Here is a 13923-nt window from a genome sequence, read left to right on the forward strand (position 1 = left end):
TAGAGCTCACATGAGGGAGGGTTCACAGGCAACATGCAGAGCAGGCCTGGAGGCCACAAAGAAGGTAAGCCACTAAGAGAAACTGAAAACAAGTGTCACAGTAAATGAAAACAAATTCAATAAATTAAAACTGGTCGAGGGTTCCTGGCTGGCTCAGTTGGTGGAACTTAACTCTTGATCTTGGGGTTGTGAGTTTGCCGCATGCTGGGTGTAGAGATGACATTAAAAAAAGTTAGAAAAGGAACACAGGGTGGCTCAGTTGGTTAAGAGTCTGCCTTCAGCACAGGTCATCCCAGGGTCCTGGGATCGAGTTCCACATTGGGCTCCTTGCTCCACCAGGAGTCTGCTCCCTCTGCCTCTCCCCCTGCTTATGCTCTTAAATAACATCTTTTAAAAACTGGCCAATATCTAGGAATTATAGGAAGTTGTGGAGTGATTATAATATGGGTTTTGCTTGTGCTGTTTTTCCCCCCCAATGTCCTCAATATTTACTGATTCTTTCTTTGGGTAAAGTGGATTAATGCACTTATTTGGCTCTAAAAATCTTGGTCATGTTAAGATTTTGATTTGGTAGGTGCACTTAATTTGGGAGGATAAAAATGACCAGTAAGAGATGATAGATACTTGGTGTAACATTTCCCACAGTGCCTATACCTCTCCTGCCCATCAAAGAAGTGTAATTTTACCACCTCAGTTTTAGGAACTCCATACCCTTGTTTCTATGTTCTTGTTCTGTGTTTCTTGTGAGTTTCATGTGGATTGTTTTCCTCTGGTCACGATGTCTTCAAATTGAGCCAGAAAAATCCAGTGTCGGAATTTGATAAGCTGTTCACATACTCAGAATTCTAAGTTCCCATTCCCCCCCTTTGCTAGATAAAGAGAATATCAAGATTAAGAAACTTCTTATCCCTTAGGTTGTTAATGACTTCTAAAGTAAAACACATAATAGGGCTTAATTTTTTGAATGAAATAAACTTTTTGGGGTGGCATTAGGTCAGCATCAATATATTCGAGGTCAGCACTGCAGGCTCCAATTCAATAGTTCTGCACAAAGCTCATCCCCACAGCCTGGTAACGGATAAATCAAAGGTGGAGTGAGAAATGGAAATAAGAATGTCTGGAAGAAGACGAATTTCCCAAGAGCTGTCAGCCTGATTCCCTGGAGACAGCCTTTTGAGGGCAGGAAAACACCTTCTTTACCTTTAAAATGTTATTCCTCTTTGAAATGTTGCCATGAGTGACCCTGACATGGGTCAATTTTAGTTGTACAAATATAATAATTGTATACCTTTCCAGAAGTGAACTTGCAGAGTAATTTTGGTAGATAATGTCAAAACGCCTCTTACGAAAAGTGTAAGCAACCATTTTTGGGATTCCACTTATAAGCAAGGAAACGGATAATTTAGAGAAATACCAGTCGCTGGAAACCAGCTATCCCAGACAGAAGCCTCCAGCACTCTTCGCAGTCTCTTACGGATGTCCCCACGGTGGGACTCAGGGAGAGGGTGGCCCGCTCCGTATGGAGGGCAAGCTTTGTGCGGCTTTGGCCAAGCGGCCGCTGCTGCTCTTGGCGCTGTGCACGCTGCGGGTGGACCAACGCAGATGAAGGAGAGGGAACCTGGAAACAAACTGAGTAGAATTAGGTACAAAATGACGGGGCTGAGCTCATGTTTGATGGCATACTGAAGGCATTCGGTACATTTTAAATCATGGAACAAGAGAAAATTACGCCCATCTCAAAGATGATCTGGATAAATATGTTAGCTAGATCTTAATTTAATTTGTGAGAATGGTCAGAAACAATATCGTCAGACAAAACTTAGGAAGGATAAGCGGTGTCCCTAAATAGAGAGGGCCGTCCCTGGGTGGGCTCGAACCACCAACCTTTCGGTTAACAGCCGAACGCGCTAACCGATTGCGCCACAGAGACGAAGTTGAAAATGCTTCTCTTGCTAAACATGATCTTTTCATTTTCTCTAGTCTGACCTGTGAGATACACTTTACAAATAGCTTTCGATGGGTATATGTATTGAAGAAATGTCCCCTCGTGATTTTTGTTGTTCTTATTCTTGTTTTCAAATAATATAGATATTATTTAACCCACTGAGCCACCCAGGCGCCCCTCAAAAAATATAGATATTATTAAGAGAGGTTCCTTGGAATGTAGATTGGGTGGGAAGCAGGGCCGGGACTGCTGTTTACCCAAATACATGTGAATATAATAATTTAAAAAAGGACATCTAGCCAGAATTTATTTTCAGTCCAAAAAGAAAGTTTTTACTGACGCTTCAGTTGCTAGAACAGCCCCCATAAGGATCTGTATAGATGAACATACATTAAATGGGAAAGATACCAGGAAGAGCAATGAAGGAAATACAAACCATTTAGGGGAAAATCTAGAGGATCATCAATGCATCCTTAAATTATCAGGTAAAAGTGTGCTTCCTGGGAAATAGGATATTCTCATGTACCAAAGTATCAGCGCAGAGCTATCTTGCTAATTGCAAAGCAAAAAACAAAACTTATGTCTCCACTGAAACTAGGGATCAAATTTGGCATTAACAATGGGAGAAATTAACATTATGTGCTTCCTGATGAAGTCACAGGAAGTCCACAGCACACGATATTTTGTCAAAAAGGATTAGCTTGGATGTAATTTGCCGTGTTAGACAACTTCTAGCCTTGTTGCTTCATGTAGCTATTGCTGTGTAACAAGATACTAAAAAAATGTTAGTGGCTGTTTGATGGCTCTTCCAGAGAAGCAGGACACATATGGTAAATCTCCTTCTCTTATCTCTCCGCCTCAGTCCCTCTCTATAGAGATCTCCCCACTTCTGTCTCTATGTATTGATCAATCCATGTCATCACTTACCGATCTAATTGGCTCATATGTAAAGTGGGCCAGCAAGCTGGAAACTCAGGCAGGGTATCTATGTCACAGTCATGAAACAGAATTCCTTCTTCAGGAAGAAAAGATGTGAAATATTAAGAATTTAAAATGTTGGTTGAGTAAAATAAGATCTTGGAGATTTCAAAGTCAAAAATCCACTTAAGCGTCCTTGGCAGAAACTTGAGTATTTTGGAATACAGGGTACATGAAAGGTAGTGCAGGTACAGATACAAGGAAGGTAGTGCAAAACAGACATGAATATGTCCTGGAAAGAGACAGCGCCAGCTGGGAGCAGGCATAGAGGCCTGTGATCAGAAATATTATAAAATCATAATGCAATTTTCTTTGCTAGGAGAATAATAGGTAGCCAAATAATGTGCTATTTTGTCTTAGATAAAACCTAGACTTGGAGAGGTTGAGTGACACGCCCAGGGTAACACACTGTTGGATTTCATCATGAATGAAGTCCCAAAGCTGAGCTCTGAACTGTTAGGCTCTAGTATATTTCCTACTCCATTTTGACAGTGAGGAGTACTTCAAAGAGAGTTTCTGATCTAGGGTAAAGAGAATAGTGTCGTGTAAGTTAACATACTGGCTAGTTTCTAGCCATACTTCAGGATAACAGATCTGAGGAATGGAAAGCTGAAACACAGCATCTCTTCGCTTAAAATGTGCTTTAGGAATATCTGACCCCACACCAGAGAGAAGCCAGTTAAGTTCTTGTGATATGTCAGCACTATTAACAGTCAAAAAGAGGCAACGACATTCCTAAGGGGAAAGGAATTTGGGACCAATGAGATCAGATGTCTATAATTCTCCATCATCATATCCCAGCATAAACCCTTCTGTTCAGAAGCCAGTGGAACCTTGGTGAATTCTACAGCCACATCCTTGAATGTCGCTGTTGCCTGAAAAATCAAACAAACCCAGAAATGCCTCACTGAGGGGTTACAAGCCCAGAAGTGAATGGAATGTAGAACAAAAGAAAGCAAAGCAAGATATAGTTATGACAGAATATTTTATTCTGTCAAGAAAGCCAAGTCTATTCATTCTTATTTTGTGTCTAATACTGTGTTTGAGTCCGTCTGAAGTACAAAAACAAAGAATACCAGTCCACAAGTGACAGGAAATTGTTCATGTGAAATAACTTCAAAATCATAAAGCACATGAAGAAATCGTGAACTTCTCTGCTACAGAGAAAAGGTACTGAGGGCATTCCAGGAAGGATGATGCCGGCGTATGCAGAAAGCGAGGGAAAGAGTTCACTTAACAGTTCTCCTCTTTAGATGGACAGTCCAAGCAGCTAGAGAGTCTCTAAAGCGTAGGGGTGTCAAGGCCCAACTCACTGGAATTCTGATTTAAATTGTCGAATGGAGGGCCAAACATCAGTGTTTTTTCTTTGTTTGTTTGTTTGTTTTATAAGCATGCGAGGTAATGCCAATGAGAAGTCACTAGTGAGAATCCTGCTTTTAAAGAAAAAAAAAAAAAAAGCAGGACTCAAGTCGTACTAGATTCACTGGTGAGCTTGTTTGCTCAAACTAATCCAGAGACCGCAGTAGCAGAGTGAACAAAACATCATGCACAGGCTCAGATACTGATGCTGATTCTTTGTTCCGTTATTTATTGGCTATGTGAATTCTCTTTGTAACATTTTTTTGTTTTTTGTTTTTTTTTAAAGATTTTATTTATTTATTTGACACAGAGAGAGAGATCACAAGTAGGCAAAGAGACAGGCAGAGAGAGAGGGGGAAAGAGGCTCCCTGCTGAGCAGAGAGCCCGATGCGGGGCTTGATGGAGGCTTAATGTGGGGCTTGATCCCAGGACCCTGGGATCATGACCTGAGCCAAAGGTAGAGACTTTAACCCACTGAGCCACCCAGGCTCCCTTTAACTTTATTTATTTGAGAGAGAGAGAGAGCACAAGTTGCTGCAGGGAGCGGCAGAGGCAGGGAGAGAAGCAGACTCTCCACTCGGCAGGGAGTCCGACAGGGGGCTGGATCCCAGGACCCCGGGATCCCTACCCCAGCCAAGAGCAGATGCTTCACCGACGGAACTCCTGGGGGCCCCTGCATCTCTTAGGAGCAGCTCTTTCTGAATGTTCTGCCCCAGGCCTTTGCTTACGTCTCTGTTTTGACTGGTGGTGTATGGATGAGAACATATTCTTTATATCCATTCCAAATCAAATCTTTCTCAGTACAGTGGTCTTACAGTTTCCCCAAACAAATGATCTCGGCATTTTCCAGGAACTTCCTTCCTACTCTGTATCTCCACTTTTTTCGAGTCACACTTCTTTCTCGGAACCCCTGTTAGGGTAGAGGGAATGGGGTGGCTCACCCCTGTTTTTCTCAGGAACTTCGGTCTCCTTTCTGGCCCTCACGCACGATACACCCATCCCTAGCACCACACCACTGATCATGCCTCCCACTCTGCCTGCAGCACCCGGAACCCGCACCTGTGATCAAGACCCACTGCGACCTCCATGTACAATATGGAGCTTTCCCTGCCTCCTCCAGCCTCTCCCTTCCCAAAACTCCTTTAACACTTACCTTGCCCACTTAATCACATACTTATATATACTTTAATATGTATGTATAAGCGCACGTGGATGTGCGTGTACACAGAGACCCAAACGCTTCTGTAATGCTCGTGCAAGGGGACGAGGGCTTGGCCCAATGCACACTTTCTACTGCTGGCAGGGCCACGAACAGAGCCGTGCGTGTGACTAGCCCAGATGATGGATGGCCGCATGTAAGAGAAAGACAGTGAGGGGAAGACACCAGAAGAATGGTTAGCGTTCCTTTCAGATACTGCCTCTACCTCAAAGTATTCTATCTAGTTATCTACCAAAAAATAGAGCTCAAGTTCCAGTGCAGGAACTTGATTAGTCATTGGTTGATTGGCTGGTTACTGGCTAGTCACTACAGAGCCAGAATCAAGGAAGAATACCAATGTTTAGAAACTGAAAATAATAAATAAATCAAGGAACAGATAAATCTACTTATCCCAACTTACCCGGTCCTGGCTGTCATAACAGTATTCTTCTTCAAAAGCTAGAGCAATTCTAAGGCCTTAGTGTCCCGGTAGGACAGGGCTAAGGGAATAAGAAAGGCATGACATAGCTTTCCCTGCTGAAACTTCCAGCCTTCAATCAGAAATGTACTCATTTGCTTGATACATATTTACTGAATGTCCTTCACGTGCCCTGGGCTCAGGCGACACCATGACGCATGGACAATTTTCTAGACTTCAAGGATCTTATGGTCTAGAAGAAAAACTACAAGAACTTGGGTGAGGAGAGAGCTGGGGATGATGTAATACATGAGGTTCACATACACAGTATGGGCGTGTGGACTGATGTGTGTGTGTGTGTATACACATATACACACATGTATTTTAACTAAGCCATATACAGGACCAGTATGTTGGTGAGTATGGAATTGGCTCAAGGCGGCCAGTCCTACCCTACACCTCCCCACTTTCCCTCTCCCACAGCTCACACCTTTCTCCCGAGGTCTTTGGAGCTGTCTTCTCATGGTCCCTTGTGTACTATCACTCCTGCTTTGTTCCCAAAAGGATGGATCCAAAAGTTCTCTAACTCTGGAAGCCGCAGGGTCTGTTTCTGCTTGTGCATTTCTGCTTTCTTTCCTGAGTCCGAATCTGTCTGGAGCAAATGGCTAAGTCTGTCCAGGACTGTAGCAACAGCATTAAACCCACCGGTGGATGTGGTAACTGTGAGACGTTCTGTTTCAGGATATTCCAGCTAGATGGACTGTCTGCGGAGTAGTAGTCTGTGGGGCGGGGCTGGGTCGATGCTATAAACTTTGGGGAAACTGAAAGTAAAGAAATCACAGAAGGTGAGGGGTAATATATGTTAGGTACCAACTGATTTAATTCCATTCATTTTACTGAGGACGATAGGGACCAAAAATGTCTTCCTCCCTCTCATGCGGCTTCTAAGTAGAAGAGCGAGTGTGACCTACCTGACTTCCTGATTCAATCTCAGTATTCCTTGCACAATACGCCACGTTTCCAGAGTTGCTCCCCGAAGTCAGGCTACATGAGTATTAGGACTGTGTGCTGGGTTTACCCCAACCTCCTATCATAATGGAGGAGAACGAGCCATTCGCTGCTATCTCTGCAGCATCTAAAATAATGTCTGGCATTCAGTAAATATTTGTGAAATGAAAGAAAAAGTTCTATCACCGTGATAGGTCACATTCAATCTGGTTAAAACCCTGCGCTTGAGGCAAACCCCTGATAAGATACTTTTAGGCCAAACCACTGCCTGCTCCTTTTTTCAAATGGGTGGTTGGCTCATTTCGGATGGTTCGCTACTACCAGACTGTAACGTTCTTTGAAGGAAATAACAGCACTTCTTGCGTAGTAAGTGCTTAACAATTGTCACTTCCTTTCTATCTCTCTTCTAAGGGAGGCTTCTTTCCCTGCAGCTGTTTAATTCCTAATTAACTTTACTAATACTTTACATCAATACTTTAACTCCAAACTCTCTAGTAGGATAGTGGATGACGTGTGAAGAGAATTTCCACATAGAAACCTCACAAGAGATGTATTAGACAAACTACTCACTTCAAGCTCTAAGTTTAGCTATTCCGAGCAGAGAGGCTGAGAGGTTCTGGCCCTCCCGCGGGAACTCTGACCGAGATTCTGTCTCTGAGAGGTGGAGCTTCCAGAAGGGACTTTTTAAACCACGGGTTCAGCTGGGTGATGCCTCTCTCCTCTGAGATCTGCCTGGGGACAGTCTGTATCACAATTAAGTTCTTCATTGGTATCTTATTTTAACAGCATTTTATGTGTAAGTTTTATCTCCCCAATAAAAGTAAACTGTGTAATTCTTGAACATTGAGGAAAAATAAGCACAGAAAGAGGAGAAGAACATGAGAGACATAAGAGACACAGCACCAGAGAATCCTCTCAGGGACGTTTACTAACTTAACAGCCACCCCCCGCCCCTTTATTAAGAACAAGTCTAGGATTGCGTGGCTGGCTCAGCCAGCAGAGGGTGCCTGGGTTATGAGTTTTAGCTCCACAGTGGGTGCAGAGATTACTAAAAACAAAATCTTTTTAAAAAATAAGAAAAAATAAAAAAGGAGGATCTAGTTATCAGCTTAATTTCATAGGCAAAAACATAAGAACGTTACTACATCAAGGCCCTAGAAGCTACATGAGGAACTGTCTTTCAAATAATGGATTAAAAGGTAAAAGCAACCCAAATACCCACCAGGAGGTGAATGGATGAACAGAATGTGGTATATCCATACAACAGAATAGCAGTCACCCTTACAGCGAAATTCTGATACGTGCTGCACAGGGATGGGCCTTGAAGACATTGTGCTAAGTGCAGTAAGCCAGACAAAAAAGGATAAATATCGAATGATTCCACCTATCTAAGGAACCTATACTAGGCAAACTCATACAGAAAGGAAGATAAAGGTTTCCAGGGATTGGGGAAAAAGGAAATGAGAAGTTACTGTTTGATGGGGGCAGAGTTTCTGTTTGGGATGATGAAAAAGTTCTGGAAATTGATAGTGATGATGGTTATACAACATTAGAAATGTACTTAATGCTATTCGTACACTTACAAATGGTTAAAATGGTAAATTTTATGTTATATTTTATCATTATTTAAGAAAAATGGATCTTGCATTTTCAATTTCAAAAACATGTTCACTATTAGATATTTGGGAAAAAACCTATAAACCAACAGAGACAATCACTGTTATCATTTTAATGTGTATATTCCCATTGTTTTCCCTCTCTCTGTCTGTATGTATTAAAATGGAGTCATATAGGGGCACCTGGGTGGCTCAGTGCATTAAAGCTTCTGCCTTCCTGGGATCGAGCCCCACATCGGGCTCCCTGCTCAGCAGTGAGTCTGCTTCCCCCTCTCACTCTCTGCCTTCCTCTCTGCCTACTTGTGATCTCTGTCTGTCAAATAAATAAATAAAATCTTAAAAAAATAATAAAATAAAATGGAGTCATATAGTACATATCATTGTATGACCTGCCTTTCAGTTTTAACAATGTATCACATAGACCCCTTAGTGATAGACATGTACTTTTTTTCTTTTTTTTTTTTTTAAAGATTTTATTTATTTGACAGACAGAGATTACAAGTAGGCAGAGAGAGAGAGGAGGAAGCAGGCTCCCCACTGAGCAGAGAGCCCAATGCGGGGCTCGATTCCAGGACCCTGGGATCATGACCTGAGCAGAAGGCAGAGACTTTAACCCACTGAGCCACCCAGGCGCCCCTAGACATGTACTTTTTATGACTAACTGTGACAAGCACCCTTGTCTGTGTATTTTGTCACACTGCTTATTGCTTCCTAATGGTAAATTTCTTAAAATAATTTAAGATCAAATCCAAGAGGATGTAAGGGTTGAGGAAAACTAAGGGATAAATTCCTTGGACATCCAGGGTCGATATAACTCTTGCATAGACAGAAGAAAAATGATGAACAACTAAGAAAAGATGATGGGTTTTAAATACTATGATCTAAAATATCAGCAGTATCCCATGCTCTATGCTATGGCTATGCTCCATGCTTTGCCCAACTCCAGTAAAATAGTTGTATTTTAAATGTTCTGTTCAGACTATTTTTTCCGGAATTTTAACATTTAAATAATGAAATGATATGAAATACATAAATTAGAAAATGCAGATGTCCTCTATTTGTCCTCTGTTTTTAAAGATTTTATTTATTTATTTGTCAGAGAGGGAGAGTGAGAAAGCAAGCACAGGCAGGCAGAGGCAGAGGGAGAAGCAGGCTCCCCGCTGAGCAAGGAGGCCAATGTGGGACTCGATCCTCATGACCTGAGCAGAAGGCAGCTGCTTAACCAACTGAGCCACAGGAGTCCCCTATTTTGTTACTCTTTATACAAATATATTTTGGGTATTTCATCATATGGTATCACCTTAGTTTATTTAAAGAGAATATTTAACTTAGCATTTAAATTATTTCCAATTTTTTGCTATTTCATAAGCAATTTATATAATACATATTTATAGGATAAATATCCACATAGATATAGAGACACAGATTTTTTTTTTAAAGATTTTATTTATTTATTTGACAGAGAGAGATCACAGTTAGGCAGAGAGGCAGGCAGAGAGAGAGAGAGAGAGAGAGGGAAGCAGGCTCCCTGCTGAGCAGAGAGCCCAATGTGGGACTCGATCTAAGGACCCTGAGATCATGACCTGAGCCGAAGGCAGTGGCTTAACCCACTGAGCCACCCAGGCACCCGAGACACAGATTTTTATCAGTATATTTATGGAAACATCTTTAATGTGAAATTACTGGGTTGAAGAATATATACATTAAATATATTTTTTATATTTTTTATTTTTTATAAAGCTACTGTTCTCCTAGTTCCCAACCATTTCAGGCATTAAGTTTGTTACTCCAATAAGACTGTATATAAGTATATAAATATTTTATATTTATACTCATACTAGTAATGGATAAGAGTGTCAGTCTGTTCGTAGAGTGGGAAGCTTATAAACAGCAGAAATTTATTTCTTACAATCTGGAGTCTTGGAAGTCCAAGATCAGGGTGCCAACATGGTAGAACTCTGGGAAAGGCCCTTTTCCTGGTTCTGTTTAAAGCAGCAGTCTTCTTGCTGTGTTCTCACATGGCCAAAGGGGCAAGAAGGCTCTAGAGTCTTTAATATAAGGACCCTGCTCGCCTCTAAAAGGTCATACCTCCAAATGCCATCACACTGGGGACTGGGTTTGAAACCCGAAGAATTTTGGGGAGAGGCAAACACTCAATCTACAGCAGAATGCCGAACTGCCACCAACGTGGCTATCATAGTTTTTAAAAATCTTTGCTAATATGAAGAATTACCAAAAGTTGGAAAATTCAAAATAACCAAAGTATTTTATATTACTTTGAATATTAATATGACCCTCTTTTCAAGTGTATATTGGCCAACTGTACTCCCTCAGTGAACTCCCTGCTCAAATCTCATCCCAGTTTTTTAAAGTTATGGATTTGTAGATGTTCTTCTATAGCATGAGTAAATACCGTTGTTTATGACATATGGTAAGCATACTTCCTTTATCTGGCTGATGGTGTAAGTATGTAACATAAGTTTTTAGTTTTTATACCGTCTAACATTGAAAGGCCTATGAAGAAAGGCCTTCACAACAAAGGATTATTTTGTTAATTACCCTAAACCCCTACACTTTATTTTGGCACAACCATGATCTTATATTTTACATTAAGAAAATACTTAATTTTTCTAGTTAAACCTCTCCAGACTGTTTTTAGATTTGGTATGCTAGAAATTTAATGCTATTTCCCCCAAATAAAGTATCCTTTCTCTGTGATTTAAATACCAGTTTGAAAATAAATCACTTCCTATATAAATCACTGATGTGTTTCCGGACTCCTTAGTCTATAGCCTTTGGAGGAAAAATAACTCTTCCTCTCTTTTAAGAACGGCAGTAAAATTTTCTGAGTAGACAGAGAAGCAAGCTAGGAAACCTATGAAGAGCAGCTCTGAGTGCTTATTTCTTGAGACACATATGTCTCTTTCAAGATTCGTTTTTGTTGCTCTGGGATTTTGCTTCTTTATGTCTTCTCTTTAGTTCCTACAGAAGCTGGAGGTTCAGACCTAAAGGAGCGAGCTCCCTTAAGCTTTCTCTCTAACTCTGAGGCTTACCTGTAACCCCCAGACAGGAGACAGACAACAGGTCAAAAGAAGGGACCTCCTCTCCCAGTACTGACACACCCCTACTAGTACCCAAACACAGTCCCAATGTGATCTCTGAAGATGACAGATACTCAAATAAACTCAAATAGAAACATTAAGTTCGACATATGCCTCAGACATAAAATGAAACCTGCCAGAATCCGGCCTTGGAGCACAGCAGAGAAGGGGACTTGCTCTAGCCCTGATTCCATATGAACCTTGAAACTGTCTTTAATAAAGGCTTCATTTCCTCGCCATCTGAGACACAGGGATAATCACTGTGATCCTGCCTTAAGTCACAGAGTTCCTGGGCATACTAAATGATACAATATATTATAAAAAGTATAGAAGATGTAATTTACTAGGCAAATATAAGGAATCACTGCAAAATACCAACAATAGGCTTTCAAAGCTTGAGATGGCTTTAAATACTATACAGCAATACCGTCTCATAGAAGTACAATGCAAGCCTCTGGGGCACCTGGCTGGCTCGCTCAGTCAGTTGAGTGTCCCTCTCTTGGTATCAGCTCACTCAGGTCTTGATCTCACCGTCCTGGGTTCTGGCTGGTGTTGGGCTCCATGCTAGGCACAGAGCCAACTTAAGAACGTAAAAAAAAGAAAGAGAGAAATATAATGCAAGCTTCATATGCAATTTTAAATGTTTTTAGTAACCACATAAAAAGAAAAATTGGGACAGGTGAAATTTGAGTAACATATTTAACACAATATATCCAAAATATTATCATTTTAATATGCAGCTGATATAATTAAGGAGATTTTACATTCTTTTTTTTATTAAGTCTTCTAAGTCCAGTGTGTATCTTACAGGTGTATCTCTACTTAGACTAAAATTTTAAGTGTTCAGTAGCCACGTGTGGCTAACTACCTTAATAGTGCAAATATGTGGTCTAATTTTATAGAGTGGAAAACTGAGGTTCAGAGGTATTATGGGATTTTCTTCAACGTCATCTGATTTTATTATGGTAGAGTTTGGTTTAGAGTTCCAACCCTTTAACCTACCTGTACTTCATTTTTGCACTTAGTGTGGTAGGGATTAAATCTTTTTCTCCCAAGTTTTATTTGCCTAATCTAACACCATTTCCTGAGTGAATGAATCATCCCTTCTGCACTAATTTAAAACAACGCTTTTAAATATAGTAAATCCCTATATATAAAGTGCAGATCTGTTTCTGGACGTTGCATTTTGTTCTACCATCTTTGGAGGAACACCCTTTGGAGGGTGTGTGTAGTGAGTATTCCATAGAATTTACAATGACAAAACAATGCATAACATTTTTTAAAGTTTATATACGAACACAGAACCCTGTAAAAGCTTGTTTCGTATATGTGGGGTTCTCATTACAGGGGCTGCTGCCAGCTCGGGAGGCCTCCATTCCCCAGGACACAGGTGCGGACACACACAGGAACCCATGCACATATAACTCAGCCCAAGACACAGATTCAGGGTGTAGGAGTGGAGGTGCCGGGGGAAGGCCGGCGCGAAAGGAGACAGATCCGAAGGTCTCTGACTGCAGCGACAACAGAGAGCCTGTAACTTAACCACCACAGAACCTCCACGGGCGGCCGGCGCGACCCATTTTAGGGAGCACAGCACCAGGGACGCGGCGTAGAGGCGCCACGCTTGCGTGAGGACGTAGGGCGTGGCTAGAGGGCGCAGGGGCGTGGCTGTAGGCCGTGGGGCGTGGCTAGAGGGCGGTGTGTAGTCCGGGCCCAGAGCGCTGTTGAAGGGTGCGGGGCGGGGCTGGAGGGGCGTGGGGCGTGGCTAGAGGGCCCGGAGCCTGTTTGGAGGGCGTGGGGCCCGGCGGGAGGGAGGGGGCGCGGGGTTAGGAAAACAAAAGTCCCGCACACGCGGGGGAAAAAGCAGACTATGGTGGGTTGCTGAAGACGATAAAAAGAGGCAAGCAGCTGAGCTGCGAAGTGCACATCTTCTTGCACTTTGGTCCAAAGATGAGTGATCTTGGAGAGCAGTAGAAAGCGGAGAGAAGGCAGATCGTAGCATGATAGGAAATGAACACTTAGAAATGGAAGCAGTATAGATTTTAAGCTGGTAAATTCTGGAAGGGGAAAAACTAGCAAATTAGGGACAACCTAAACTTTTTTTACACAGGGAACAAAAGGATATCCATACATATTGAACAAATGAGTTAAAAACCTCAAAGCAAGAAATGAATTTTAAGTTCTACAGACAAAGACAAATGGAAGAAGTTTCCAGAAGTTGTAGAATGTGCTTAGCATGCTAAAGGAATCAGAACATTTATTCCTCTGGAGAAGAAATGCAGGATAGACAAAAACATTCG

Source organism: Mustela nivalis, assembly GCF_964662115.1.
Source record: "Mustela nivalis genome assembly, chromosome: 5".
Lineage (NCBI taxonomy): Eukaryota > Metazoa > Chordata > Mammalia > Carnivora > Mustelidae > Mustela > Mustela nivalis.